This window comes from Hylobates moloch, unplaced genomic scaffold (assembly GCF_009828535.3).
Source record: "Hylobates moloch isolate HMO894 unplaced genomic scaffold, HMol_V3 SCAFFOLD_3, whole genome shotgun sequence".
Taxonomy (NCBI): domain Eukaryota; kingdom Metazoa; phylum Chordata; class Mammalia; order Primates; family Hylobatidae; genus Hylobates; species Hylobates moloch.
This window is the reverse complement of record NW_026652278.1, coordinates 73,527,393-73,542,810: the sequence shown is the minus strand read 5'-3', so window position 1 is coordinate 73,542,810 and position 15,418 is coordinate 73,527,393.

The following is a 15,418-nucleotide window of genomic DNA, read 5'->3' as shown; positions in this document are numbered from 1 at the left end:
CCAGCCCTCTGTCCTTCCATGGGGCCTACCCCCAGGGTCTCCCACTGCCCCTTCTACATGCTTGCACCTTGCTGTAGCATTTTTAGGAAAACAGTTTTATCAAGGTATAATTTACGTAGCATGAAAATCATCCACTGTGAGTGTTCTGCTTGATGAGTTTTAGTAAATCTTTACAGTTGTGCAGCGTCACCACAATTCCAAATGTTCCCTCAGGCCTGCTTGCAGCCGGTCCCCATTCCCACCATCTACCTCAGGAAAATTAAGCATCCACTTTCTATATAGTTTTGTCTTTTCTAGAACATTTTGTATAAATGGAATCATGCAATAAATAATCTTTTGTGTCTGGCTTCTTTACTTTAGCATAATGTTTCTTAAGTACATCCATGCTGTTTCATATATCAGTATTTTATTCCTTTTTATTGCAAAGTAGTTTATGAATGTATGGCCACACCACACTTTATTTACCTAGTTCATGGACATTTGGATTATTTCTAAGTTTTGACAACTTCCAATAATGCTACTATGGGCATGGTGGTTCATGCCTGTAATCCCAGCACTTTGGGAGGCCGAGGTAGGAGGATCGCTTTAGCCCAGGAGGTGGAGACCAGCCTGGGCAACATAATGAGACCCTGCCTCTAAAACAATAAAAAAAAATTAGTGCTACTATGAACTTTGCATGTAAGTCTTTATGTGGATGTGTGTTTTCCTTTTCTTGTGTAGATACCCAGGTGTCATGAGAAAGTGTGTGCTTAACTTTTTAAGAAATTGCCTAACTGTTTTCTTAGGTGGCTGTACCATTTTATATTCACGCCAGCAACGTATAAAGATTTCAGTTTCTCTACTTCCTCTCCAATATTTGCTATTGTCTCTTTTTATTGGAGCCATTTTACTAGATATGTATGGGTGCCTCATTGTGGTTTTTATTTGCATTTCCCTAATGACTAATGATGCTAGTTTCTTTTCATGCACCCATTAGGTTAGTCATCATGTGTCTTTGGTGAAGTGCTTATTCAAATCTTTTTGTTTTAATAGGGTTGTTTGTTTATCACCGAGTTGCTAATGTTCTTCATATATGCTCAATAGAAGTCCTTTATCAGATACATAATTTGTAAGCCTTTTCTCCCATTCTGTGGTTTGTCTTTTCATTTTCTTAATAGTCTTTTGAAGTGTAAAGGTTTTAATTTTAATGTTTATTTTAGTAACTTTTTCTCTTCTGGATCTTATTTTGGTGTCATATCTGATAAATCTTTGCTTTATCCAATGTCAGAAAGATTTTATTCTGTGTTCTTTCTGGACATTGTATAGTTTTTATTCTTTTATTTAGATCTATGATCTTTTTTTTTTTTTTTTTTTTTTTTTTTTTTTTTTTTTTGCCCAGGCTGGAGTGCAGTGGCACAATCTCCACTCACTGCAACTTCCACCTGCCGGGTTCAAGAGATTCTTCTGCCTCAGCCTCCTGAGTAGCTGGGATGTCAGGTGCCCGCCACCATGCCCGGCTAATTTTTGTATTTTATTAGTAGAGATGGGTTTCACCGTAATGGCTAGGTTTGTCCCGAACTCCTGACTTAAAGTGATGCATCTACCTTAGCCTTCCGAATAAAGTGATGGGATTACAGGCGTGAGCCACTGCGCCTGGCTGAGACCTACAATATATTTTGAAGTAATTTTGTGTATGGTGTGAAGTGAGAATCTAAGTTCTTTTTAAAATTTTTTTGCATACTGATATCCAATTATCCCTGCATCATTTGTTGAAAAGGCTATCTTTTCCTCATTGAACTGTCTTGGCACTTTGTTGAAACTCAATTGACTGTACATGTGTACATTTATTTCTGGATTTTGTATTGGGTTGCATTGATCTATGTCTATCTTTACACTAATACGACACTGTCACGATTACTTTAGTTTTATAGTAAAATCTGAAATCTGATAGTGTAGGTCCTTCAACTTGTTCTTGCTTTTCAAAATTTTGGCTAATCTGGGTTGTTTTCATTATCATATACATTTTAGGATGAGCTTGTCAATTTCTACCAAAAAAGCCTGCTGAGATTTTGATATATATTTGATAGAGATTTTGATGGCAATTTGGGAAAGATTGCCATCTTAATAGTATTGAGTCTTCCAATTCATAAACATTTATTTACATCTTCATTTATGTAGATCTTGTTTAAATTTTAGCAATATTTTATAGTTTCCTGTGTATAATTTCTTTTGTTAAATTTATTTCTAAATGCTTTATTCTTTTTGATGCCATTGTGAATGAATTCTTTTCTTAATTTTATTTTCAGATTGTTCATTGCATAAAAATACAATTGGTGAGCCAGGCGCCGTGGCTCATGCCTGTAATCCCAGCACTTTGGGAGGCTGAGATGGGTGGATCACTTGAACTCAGGAGTTCGAGACCAGCCTGGGAAACATGGCAAAACCCCATCTCTACAGAAAATACAAAAATTAGCCAGGCATGTGGCACGCACCTGTGGTCCCAACTACTCGGGAGGCTGAGGTGGGAGGATTGCTTGAGCCTGGGAGGCAAAGGTTGCAGTGAGCCAAGATCGTGCCCCTGCACTCCAGCCTGTCTCAAACAAACAAACAAACAAACAAACAAAAGAAATATAATTGATTTTTATATCTTGATCCTATATGCTGTAGCGCTTTTAAAACCAAAATGTCTTGATACTCCTCCTGTTGAGAGATGGGATCCACCCTTGAGTCTGGCTCTAAAAGTTCTTGGACTATAAAATATGACAGAACAAATACTAAGGCCTTTAGAAACCAGCAGCTTTCTTCCTGTCTGTTGGGGTGCTTGCTCTTGGACATCGGCCACCATGCTGTGAGGAAGTTCAAGTAGCCCATGGAGGGGCCCATGTGGAGGTCTGGTTGGAGAGGAATCAAGGCTCCGCCCATCAGCAGCACACGCTTGCCAGCCATCTGAGTGAGCTGTCTTGGAAGTGGATGCTCCAGACTCCAGTTAAACTTCTTTGGCTGGTGCTTCATGAAACAGAAATGAGTTTCCCTGCTAGGCCTTGCTTTCAATGCAGATTTGTGAGCAAAGTAAGTGACTATTGTTGATAGGAGCCACTAAGCTTTTGGAGTGGTTTGTTTCACAGAACTAAATAACTGAAACATTTGTCCTCTGAGTCTGATTAAGCACTTGAGTGGGAAAGAAAGAGTAATGGAGAAAGGAGGAGGGGAGGAGGGGCTGAAAGCAGGCAGCGGGAAGGAAGAAGTGATGATTTGAGTGACCGCTCTGCTGCTGACCTGGCTGGCCACTCTGTGTGCCCTGCCCCTTCCTACAACCTCCCCTCTTGACACAGCCCTTTTCTGTTGGGTCTGTCCCATATTGCCCAGGGCTCCTGCGTGGCCTTGTCTTCCCAGGGCCAATCAGGGGTCACAATGCCCAAGGTCAGACCTGTTTGTTTGGAGTTGTCTGGAGAGCAAAGCCCTAAGTGAGTGAGGATGAGGTGGAGACGGAAGGGGCCTGACAAGTGGCAGCCAGTCCAGCTCACACGAGCTCCTGGGCAGCCTGGCCCCTCGGCCCCTGACATGGCTCCCTTCTCATGTCCTAGACACTCCCCTCCCACTTCGCTCCTTTCATGAATGGCTCTTTTACATCCTTCGGTCCTTCGGCCTCCATAGAGAGGCCCTCCCTGACTGCTATAAAATAATACATCCCTCCTTCTCCTTAATAGCTCACTCCACCTCCTGTTTGCCTAATCCCTGGCACTATCACAATGTGCCATTGTCAATGACTTTGTGAGCTCTCTGTCTCATCTGTCTGGACTGTCTGCTCTCTGAGGGTAGGGCCACTGGCCCTTTTTCTCGGCTGTGTTCCCAGTACCCTGCCTAGCAGGTACCTGCGGAATGAATGAATAGTGAAAGCTAACACTGGCATAGCTTCTGTAAGAGCTGGCCCTATTCTAAACACTTTACTTAGATCAACTGAATAAATCCTCTGAACAACCCATAAGCTAGCAATTATTATTATCCTAATTTTATAGACGAGGAACCAAGAACAAGAAGGCTACGTGTTCCCCAGCTAGTAAGTGGTGAGGTTGGGATTTGGAACCAAGGCAGTCCGGTGCCAGAGTCGATGCTCTCAGCTCCTGAATGAGTGGTGCCCACCTCCTTCTGGCTGTGACACTGCTTCAGGGAGTCATGGACCCCAGGCTCCATTGCTGTTCCCAGACACCATATGCAGGATGTCCCATGCTGTCCCCAACCCCCACCCTCTTCAACCCCCACACACCTATTCTCCTCTCCTGGATGACAGCTCTGACTTCACTGATCTTGGCAGGTCCCAGCAGACCATTCTCCTCCCAGTAGTCCTGGGAGGGAGGACTTGTCATCCTCTTATGACAAAAGGGGAAACTGAGGTTCTCTGGGGGAAGAAAAAGGGGCTGCCTTGTTCCCCAGCACAGGACTCTTTTCTCTGCCTTTCAGCTGCTCAATCTCATAGGAAGCAAAGCATTTTAAAAAGCTGGGTGGGCTTCCCAGACGGGGCTCCTCTTACTTCCCAATAGCTCGGTGGGGAGGGTGGCAGGTATGGTTTCTTGTCCCCGTTCTGTTGATGAAAAAACTGAGGCCCAGAGAGGTGAAGCCCATTGCTTGTGGTCATGTAGCTGATGAAGACCCAGGCTTCCTGGCTTCCAGCCCTGGGTCCATCCTGGGCACCCATGACACCAGGTGGCAGGCACTTCAGGCTCACCTCTCTCTGGATCAGGGTGAGATGTCAAGGTGACTGGCCCATAATAGGTGAGAAATATCCCATCAAACAGCTTGGAAGGTGATTTTTGAATGAATGCACGAGTGAATGAATGATTCTCTGATGTATGCCCCATAGTGGAGGCTTGGCAGGGCACCTGTAAGGGCTCTGTAAGTGCTGGCTACCCATTGAGCCCTTCAGGGTGTGAAGTCGGTGTGACCTAATAGTTTGGGCTGAAGAAAATGATCCTTTTTCTAAGGGAGAGGCGAATCCAGGGATATAGAAGGTCGGGGAAGGCTGCTTGGAGGAGGTGGCATTGGTACTGGGCTTGAAAAGTTGAGGGGAGAAGCACTTAGGATAGGAGGCCTAACAGGGTCATCAGAACCCTGGATCCAGCTTCCATCACTAGGATGGAGGCGAGGGCAGGAAGGCAGAAGCACTCATGCCCTGGGGAGTGGGAGCCTAACCATCCATTGCACAAGGCCCAGAGCAGCCAGGCAGGATGGGGGCCATTCCTCTTGTTCCTCCATGTGTTAGACCGGGTCTCCAGGATTTTCCCAGTGCCTCCCTCTGAAACCCGTCTTTCCTTTGTCAGTGAACCCCAAAGACTGGCTAAGTTTTGGCTTTGGATACATGTGGGTTCTGCTTCAAAGAATTTCAATCCATGAAAATGCAAACTTCTAAGGGAAGGGAATTTCATTTATTACACCTCCCAGGGCACTAGGCATTTTACATACGCTCATTTCTTTCTCATAAGACCCCATGAAAAAGTTACGATTCTTTTTTTTAAACAGCTTGACTGTTTAAAGTTCATCCATTTAAAGTGTACAATTCCATGGTTCCATGTATATTTACAGATTGTGCAACCATCACCATAATCTAATTTTAGAACATTTTCATCATCTCCCAAAGAAATCTTGTACCCATTAGCAGTCACTCCCCATTCCTTCCTCCGGCTCCCACGTACCAAAAAAGTCTTGAGACTGGCATAATGAATTCCTTTTACCCCACCACCCAGCTTCCATCATAATCCAGTTCCATCCTGGCTGCCTTATCTTTCTTTGCTGATGCTGTTGCTGAAGAATCCTAAATCCTCTCTATTCCAAGTGTGGTCTGTGGACCAGCAGCATGGGCTTACCCAGGAATTCGTTAGAAATGCAGAATCTCAGGCCCCACCCCAGTCCCATTGAATCAGAATCTGCCTTTTAATAGAGATCCCATGAGATCCATGTATGTAATAGCATTTGGGCAGCTCTGGGATAAGAGTAAGCTTGAGTCTTCATGACATGTCACCTTCATACACTTCAATGTGTGTCTCTGACATAGGAACAACGTCTTCCATAACCACCAGGCCATTATCACGATGGTTGAGATAAGCGAGAATTCGGAAGTTCCTCTCTTAATTCCCATTCTGAAATTCCAGGTCCCAGCTAGGAATGCAGTGTAGGAATTGAACCCAGACCCGTCTGGCTGCACGCCTTTCTTCCCTCCACCTTCACCATTCTGAGGCTGTCCCCAGACAGCTGAGAGGCTTTGAGCCATGCCCATTTATCAAGGGCAGCCTGGAGCCTTCTGCAGAGTGCCTTGCAGACACTGAGACACCGGGCTGCTCGCTCTTTCTCTCTGAATGGCTGTGGTAGCAATGGTAGCACCTCGGACGATGACCAGCTGACCAGATGACCATAGTCAGCATCTCAGGCAGAGCACTAGTGATTGATAACAAAGGGGACTGCTGGCTGGGTCAGGGGCCAACCCACCACTGACCTGCTGTGTGACCTGGGCCAGCCCCTCTCCCCTTTGGAACTCTTTCTTGGAGAGGCCAGACTAGGGAACCTGGGCTTGGTCCCAATACAGCAGGGTGTGTTGTGTGCCACCATCACCAGGCTCACCTGGTGGCCATTCTGGGCACCAGCACAGTGGTGTCTCTGAGTAGCTTTGTCCCTTCTCTCCTTCCTGAACTCCAGAGGGAAGTTGTTCGGGAGAGAGGCACTTGCTTGCTAAGAGGAGCCCTATGACAGTGGAGGCTGGGTTCCTTGAATTTGGCATCATGAAGCAGAATCAGTCCTAGTGCCCTTGAGGCCCTGCAGGGACCCTGGCCCTATCCTCGGTGTCCTAGGGGGAGCGCAGGGGAAAGGCAGGCCTGGGCATGGCTCTCTGGGAGCTGCAGGCTGAAGTGGAGGGAAGACTTGGAGCAGCTCGTCCCCATCCTGGCATCAACTGAAGTCCTCCAGCTTCCTGATTTTAGGGATGGGTAACCCAACATGGCACAAGAACTCAGGGCTTCTCAGAGCCCTTCTGACTCTCACGATAAGGGCACCATGTCCTGCCCAGATGAAAGGCCATGAATGTGCTAATGGGACTGTGTCCCCATCCATTGAGCTCCCTTGTCAGTAAATGGGCAGTTGTGGATACAGGATCTGGTGTCAGGCAGCCTGGGCTGAAACTCAGCTCTTTCTTACTAGGTGTGCCACCTGAGGTGAAGTGTAGGGTAGCTTTGAGTCAGTGCTGCCTCTTATAGAAACAGGGTGTGGTCATCACCATATCCATCTCAAAGTGCACCCGGGGAAGATTGAATGGAGGTAAGCAACCTGGCACACAGCACCGGCGCAATAGAGGTCAGCTGCTACTCTTATTTATTTTTTATTTGAGGCAGAGTCTTGCTTTGTTGCCCAGGCTGGAGTGTAATGGCACAATCTTGGCTCACTGCAACTTCCGCCTCCCGGGTTGAAGTGATTCTCCTGCCTCAGCCTCCCAAGTAACTGGGATTATAGGTGCCCACCACCATGCCTGGATACTTTTTGTATTTTCAGTAGAGATGGGGTTGCACCATGTTGGCCAGGCTGGTCTCCAACTCCTGACTTCAGGTGATCTGCCTGCCTCGGCTTCCCAAAGTGCTGGGATTACAGGCATGAGCCACCGTGCCCCGCCCAGGTGCTACTCTTATTAATTAGCATTATGGGCCTCTGCCTGGAAGCCCCAATGTCTTATTGAATGTGGAAGGCCCTTAACAACCTGGCTTTTGATTTCCTCTCTTGCCTTAACCCCCCTTCCCCATCCCTGCTTTCTATGTTCCAGCCCAAATGATCTTTAATTGTTTCCTGAACTGAGTTCTTCCCTCCAGACCTTTGCCCATGTTCCCTCTATCTTTCCTTTGTCTAAATTTAGGCCGCATTTCCCTGGCAACCTCCCCAACCCATGATGGCATGGAGGGTCCCTCCTGAGAGCCATCCCTCTTATGCACCATCAGGATCTGTATTGCCATTGCTTGTTTATTTGTCCGTCTACCCAGCAGACTGTGAACTCCAGGCAGCAGGGCAAGAGTCCCCAAGTCTCTAGTACCTGGTGCAGGTCCTACTTACTGGAGGTTCCCAGGGAATCTTAGCTGAATAATCAGAAGGATGAGTGGTGTCTGTCAGTATACAGTCAGTGTCTAATGAGTGTGGGCTAACTGCAATGGGAAATTAGGGCCCAATAAAGCATGGTGCATATTTGTGGGAAGTGGTGGTCAGGAAAGTTTTGCTATAAGAAATGAGGTCATAGGCTGGGCGCGGTGGCTCAAGCCTGTAATCCTAGCACTTTGGGAGGCCGAGGTGGGCGGATCACGAGGTCAGGAGATCGAGACCATCCTGGCCAACATAGTGAAACCCTGTCTCTACTAAAAATACAAAAAAAAATTAGCAGGGAGTGGTGGCGGGCACCTGTAGTCCCAGCTACGCGGGAGGCTGAGGCAGGAGAATGGCGTGAACCTGGGAGGCGGAGCTTGCAGTGAGCCGAGATGCTGCCACTGCACTCCAGCCTGGGGGACAGAGCCAGACTCTGTCTCAAAAAAGAAAAAAAAAAATGAGGCCGTAACACGTCCTTGGGGGATGCTGCTCAGGCTGAGAGAAGGGAGAGGCATTAATTGTCCTCCATAAATGTTTATTAAAGTGCCTGACTTACTTAGCAGGCTGCCCCTGATCTCAGGAAGCCGTTTACCCACACTACGTGTTTGGGGAGCTAGATCGCAGGTGGAATTTACATTTGAGACAAATGTATTATTGATTGATATGGAAAAAAGCTGTGGGAACTGGTGCTTCAGAGAGAGAGAGTGATACTTGAGCAGGGCTATGAAGAATGCATAGGAGTTCATAAGGTAGGTAAGAGAGGACGAGCAGCGTGTGCTGAGAGAACAGACCATGAGAAGCCATTGAGGGAAGAAACATGTTTAAGGAATGTTGAAAAGTATGACAGGGCTACATGCAAGGTGACAAGATGAGGAGGTATATTACCAAAACGTGTGACTATCAGGCTATGGAGTTTGGACATTATCCCACAGCTCATTCCTTCAGGTATTTATTCCACTAATATTTACTCAGCACTTACTATATATTAGACTCTGTGCTAGGTACTGGGCACACCTCAGTGAAAAAATAAAGGTCTTGTTCCCTGTCTCTGTGGAGCTTAGAGTCTAGGAAGGATCCATTGAAAATGATCAAGCAGGAAGCAACATAGTCAATCCAGGATCTTAGGAAAAATGAGTATTACAGTAGTTGAAGTGGAGGATGGATCAGAAGGCAGAGGTGAGGAAACAGTTCAGAAGGAGGCTGGAAAGCGCACAGGCCAGAGATAAGTGTCTGAGCCTGGGCGGTGTGGAGGGGTTGGAGAGGAGGCGACGTGTGATAGATCAGAGATGGCTGCACGTCATTGCTGCTCCTCCTATGAAGAAATAGAGTTTAATTTTTGGCCCTTGCATTGAACTGCTTGATCAGTAAATAGAATGTGGCAGAAGTGATGTTTGGGACTTCCAAGGCTGAGTCATAAGAAGGCACACAGGTTGCTTGGGATCCTTGGAACACTCTATGTGTGGAAGCCTTGAGCCCCCATGGAATCCAGTTACCCCAAGGCTGCCACATGACAGGCGCTCTGGAGGACGGTGTCAGTGGAGCTCTGCCTTCCAGGCGTCCCCACCATGATGCCAGACATGCGAGTGAAGCCAACACAGGGCCTTCAGAAGGGCCCATCCACCAGCTGAATAGTACTTGAGTGGCTCCCATGCATGCCATAGGGACTGGAAGATTTGCCCGGCTGAACCGTGTGAATTCCTGATCAACACAAATCTCGAGATAGAATAAAATCGTTTTCATCATAAGTCACTAAGTTGTAGAGTAGTTTAGTATACAGCAACAGAGAAACTGGAACAGAATGGAAGACAGAGGCCATCAGAAGGCAAAGCCAACAGGGCCTACCCTCTAGATGTGAGGAAGAATGCCTGTCACTAGAGGCGGTGTTGAGGGATTGGGGCATTGACATTGGGGTTACCAGATTTAGGAAAATAAAAATACAGGATGCCCCAGTGAATTCTGGATAAAGAATGAATACATTTGTACTATAATATCTCCCATGTTATATGGGACATACTTATGCTAAACACTCATTGTTAACCTAAAATCCAAAGCTAACTGAGCACCCAGTATTTCACCTGGCCACCTGGTCCAAGTTGGGGAAATGATCTGTGTAAAGGCTAGAGGTGGAGATCTAGGAAGACATCTAGGAAGCCTGAGAGGTGATGGGGTAAGGGGCCCTGGGGTCAAATGTGTGGGGTCCGGGAAGCCTGGGCAGGGGACAGACTGTGCCACTGGCTGTGGAGAGTCCATGTGGGTCCACGTGGGAACTGGAGCATGTTCCCTTGGCAAGTGTCTTGGCTGTGGCTGGGCCTGGGCCCCCTCTTGGGAGCCACACTCTATATGTGGTGCTAGTGACCGGGACAGGCAAGTGCAGCCCTCTCTGCCCTGATGCGCCACCTCCCTGCAGCGTGTGAGGAATGCGACCTGCTGAGAGCTCCCTGCATGGCTGTGGCTGGGTGCTCAGGCTGCTGTCCCATCGGCCCTTTGGAGGCATCTCCTTCCCCATCCCATCCTGTTGGCTCTCCTTGCAGACTGCTATCCCATTAAATCCACAGACTTCTCCTCCGCATCTTCAGAAATGCCGACACACCAGCACTGTCTGGAGACCTGTCTGCTGGTGGTGTGTGGAGCGCTCCCTGGAGCAGGGCTAGGCTGAGGCGGCAGAGAGCTCTCCACCCTCCTGCAGGGCCTGGGGCTGGGGGACTCCTGGCACTCTCCACTCTGTCTTCTTCTGTTCCCAGCCTCCTGGAGAACCAGGCCTTTTCTAACCCTGGGAAGTCCCTGAGAGAGGTGCATTCGGGCTGCTACTCCGGGGTCTGCTGCTTCTGTCCTGTCTCTCTCCAGACCCTCACAATAGCTGTGTCTGAGATCTCTCACCTGGGGAGGAAGCTGTCCTCCCAAGTCTGCATGCAGAGCTGCAGCCACCTCTGAGCTAGGGGAAGTGTGGCGTTCTGGCCTGGGTTGGGAAGTCCCTCTTTTTTTTTTTTGAGATGGAGTCTCGCTCTGTCACCCAGGTTGGAGTGCAGTGGCGCGATCTCGGCTCACTGCAAGCTCCGCCTCCCGGGTTCACGCCATTCTCCTGCCTCAGCCTCTCTGAGTAGCTGGGACTACAGGCGCCCACCACCACGCCCGGCTAATTTTTTTTTTGTATTTTTAGTAGAGACGGGGTTTCACCGTGGTCTCGATCTCCTGACCTCGTGATCTGCCCGCCTCGGCCTCCCAAAGTGCTGGGATTACAAGTGTGAGCCACCGTGCCCGGCCTCTTATAGCCACAGGTCTTCTCTTGGGGCTCTGGCTTGGAGTCCCTTTGAAGCAGGCCTCTCTCTACAACCTCCTGTGGCTCCCCATTGCCCATGCATCAGCATGAATGGCCTGGCTGGCCTCGCCCTGCCTACCCCAGTCTGCCCATCACCTTTTCTTCCTCTTGACCCAGACACACCACCCTGGTTGGCGGGAACCTTCCTTCTGCACATCCTCTCCCCCAGCACTGCTCAGACTCCACTTCTTTGTTGGGAAACCATCAGACCTGCTGTGTGCTGAGCACTGAGCTTGGTGCTCTAGGGGATACTGTGTGATCGGGACGAGGTGCCCCCCCTTCAAGGAGTGAGGGGTTCCCTTGAGAAGACAGGGACGTATGGTAGACAGATGGGCAAACCAAGTCAGAACTGGGTGTCTCCCCTCTAGAGTCAAGAATCTAGAGCCGATCTCTTCAAGGCTAGCAAGTGACTGAGTGACCATGACTGAGTGCCCCGAGGTTTCTGGGCCTCAGGTGCCTCATCATGAACTGTAGCCAATGCTACTCTTTTCCTTCCTACCGCACAGAGTGTGAGAATCAAGTGAGACAGCAATTGCGAAAGCTAGGCAGCAACACGTTTCTTAGTGGACAGGGATTATTTTTGTCTGGTGGAGCACAGCTTTGTTTATTTGTTTGTTTGTCTGAACATAAAGGGCTGCTCTGCAGAAGCGGAGGACAAATGGTTCGACTCCAGCTGGGTGAGTTGAGGCAGGTTCCGTGGAGAAGGGACGCTGGAGGTGGGGCTGAAAGAGCACGAAGGGATTTTCCATGAAGACTAAGTCAACGTGGGGCAGCGAGCGGTGGGAAGGGTGTTTCATGCACTGTGGATGGCATGTGCAAAGCCACTGGAGAGCAAGAGAGCCTGGCATATGTGGCCACCCAGGCTGACACGCAGGGTGTGTGAGGAAGGGTGGGACAGAATGGGGAGCCCGGGGATGCTGGAGGGAAGGGGTCACCCTGGGGTCAGCATGGGAAGGCCTTTGCCTGCCAGCTGAGGAGTCTGGACTTCATCCACTTGACAGCAGGGAGCCAAGGAAGGCTTTTCGCAGGAGTGACACGATCAAAGGCATGCCTTACCCCTTCTCAATGCTGTCGTTGCTCCTCTCCCTTTTTTCAAATTTTGCCTCCTCTGTGGAGTTTTCTCCAAATGTTCTGAGTCCCCCGACTCGGGGCATAGCTGATGCTCTTGGGGCTGACCAAGGAGGGGGTTGCCTCCCACCTGTCCTTCCCTGGTGCCAGCCTGAAGCCCAGTGCTGCCTAGGTACCTCATGTCCTTCACTGAATCTCACTGATCGTCCCAGTACGCATAAACCGTGCTCCTGTCTCTTGCTCTGTGATGTTGGCATAAAATACTCAGATGCCACCACAGCAAGGATTGACCTACATCTCTGGGGTCAAACCAGCTCGGAGGGGCCAAGTCATGTCTCGATTTGATTTTCCTGGATTAGAGTCAAGCTCAGTGACTGTAACAAAAACAGCACCCCCTCCCTTGGTTTAGAGGAGTTGTCATCGCTGGATCTGGCGGCTCTGGGCTGTTTTTATTTTTAACAACCACAGTTGCCTTGTGGCTGGAGGTGAAAAGCAAAATGCATAGAGAGCAGAGAGGAGGCTGTGTCTATGGGGTCCCTGTGGATGGGGGCACAATCATCTCACGAGCGCCTTGGTGACCTCGAGGCTGCACCCTCATTCATAGCCTCCAGGAATTCTCTATGTAGATCTTAAAGTCCCAAAGGGTACTCCGGTTCTATTCTTAACTCTATAAGAATAAGGGGGATACTTATAACTCTATAAGTATAAGGGGGAAACTGAGGCCCCACGTGGGATGCATCACACTGGGGGTCAATGGCAGAACCGGGAGTAGAACCGTGCTTCTTGCTTCCTGGTGAGTGCATTTTTTCCTGGCTCCAGCTTGGTTCTATATATGGGGACTAAACTGAGTCAGGGAGAGCTTGGAGGGGAGGTGCTAGAGCTGAGATAGAGCTGGAAGAAGGGGAGCTTCAGTGACAGACACCGAGGCAAAGCTGGGACAGAGCTGCTGGGGAAGATCTGGCTTAGATTTGGCCAAAAATTGCACACTGCTCGTTTTAAATGCTGTACGGTGTGCCCAGTTCAGCCACCCATCCACTGGAAAGGGTGGCCACTCTAGAAAAGGCAACACAATACCTTTTTTTTTTTTTTTGAGATGGAGTCTTGCTCTGTCGCCCAGGCTGGAGTGCAGTGGCCCGATTTTGGCTCACTGCATCCTTCACCTCCTGAGTTCAAGCAATTCTCCTGCCTCAGCCTCCTGAGTATCTGAGATTACAGGCATGTGCCACCATGCCTGGGTAATTTTTGTATTTTTAGTAGAGACAGGGTTTCACCATGTTGGCCAGGCTGGTCTTGAACTCCTGATCTCAGGTGATATACCCAGCTCAGCCTCCCAGAGTGCTGGGATTACAATCGTGAGCCACTGTGCCCAGCCAATACTTTCAAGATTTCCTAAGTATGGAAGGAGGAGCCACCCTTAGGCTCTGCTTGGAGCAGGGCTGGAGAGGATAGCTGGGCATGAGCTGGGTATCCACTGCGTGCCAGGCATCTTTCTCACCTCCACCTATTTCTCCTGAGCACCTAGTCAGTTCTGGGTGCTGAGGGTATGGATATCAAAACAGAATCCTATACTTTATGGAGAAGACACCCACCTCAACAAGCACTTTTTTTTTTTTTTTTTTTTTTTTTTTTTTATGAGATGGAGTTTTGCTCTTGTTGCCGAGGCTGGAGTGCAGTGGCAGGATCTCGACTCACTGCAACCTCCACCTCCCGGGTTCAAGCAATTCTCCTACCTCAGCCTCCTGAGTAGCTGGGATTACAGGCCAATTTTTTGTATTTTTAGTAGAGACGGGGTTTCACCATGTTGGTCAGGCTGGTCTTGAATTCCTGACCTCAGGTGATCCACCTGCCTCAGTCTCCCAAAGCGCTGGGATTACAGGCGTGAGCCACTGCACTAGCCTAAACAAGTACTTTGAACAGAATGATCTTATCCCCTAGCACAGCATCAACCTCAGGTAGGAGGAGGGGTAGTCAGTGGAGGCTTTCTGGAAGAGGAGGCGCCTGAGATCAGTCTTGAAAGACAAGAGAGAATTAAGCAGACTGAAAATGGGGCAGAGTGCTGTCAGCAGATGAAACAGTGTGAACAAAACCAGGGAGGCATGAAGCTGTGTGAAGTGATTATTGCCTTGTGCTGTGATAACACACACCCTAGCCCAGGGTGGAGGGAGAGGATTCTGGAGGCTCAGTGGGGCACTGGGTCTGCTGGTGGGCCACCCTTAGCAGTTTGATTTCATCTTATAGGTTTTAAAGCTGGAGAGGGGCTTGTTTGGATTTGCATTTTAAGTGGTGACCCTGGCAGCAGTGTGGCAGCTGACTCAGTGAGCAGAGGCATGAGGCAGGGGAGGCTGTTGCAATAACCCAGACAGGAGATGATGAGAGCTTGACCTTGGGCTGTGGTAGCGGGACAGGGAGAGGGACGGGTTGAGAAACATTTAGGAGGTCAAGTTGTCGGGACCCAGAGACTGATGGGATGTGTGTGGGATGACAGGGAGGAGTCAAGGTGGCCTTGTCCTGGGGCTAAGCAGTGGTGCAACCAAGCCCTGAGGAATTCCGGGGGTGGAGCCAACTTGGAAATTCAAGGCCAATCTCAGGTTGAGACATGGTGAGTCTGAGGTGCCTATGAGGTATTAAGGTGGCAACAGAACCCCAGGAGGCAGCTGGGAACCCAGGGTCTGGAGGGCAGGAGAGGCTGAGCCAGACGTGTAGGTCGGGAAAGGGCACGCCCACAGCAGTGGTGGAACCACAGGGGTGGTGAGACGGTCCAGGAAGACCCACAGAGGGAAGAAGGGATCTCTCCCTGCCATCCCTGGCCTCTAGTGAGTGGGTGGAGGAAGGGGCACCCGCAGGAGAGGAGGGATGGTCAGAGAGGTAGGAGGCTAGCAGAAATGGTGATGTCACGTGGTCCTGGGGAGGACACAGCTGTTAAGTGTGAGGATGTAGGGGACTGCACTGAAT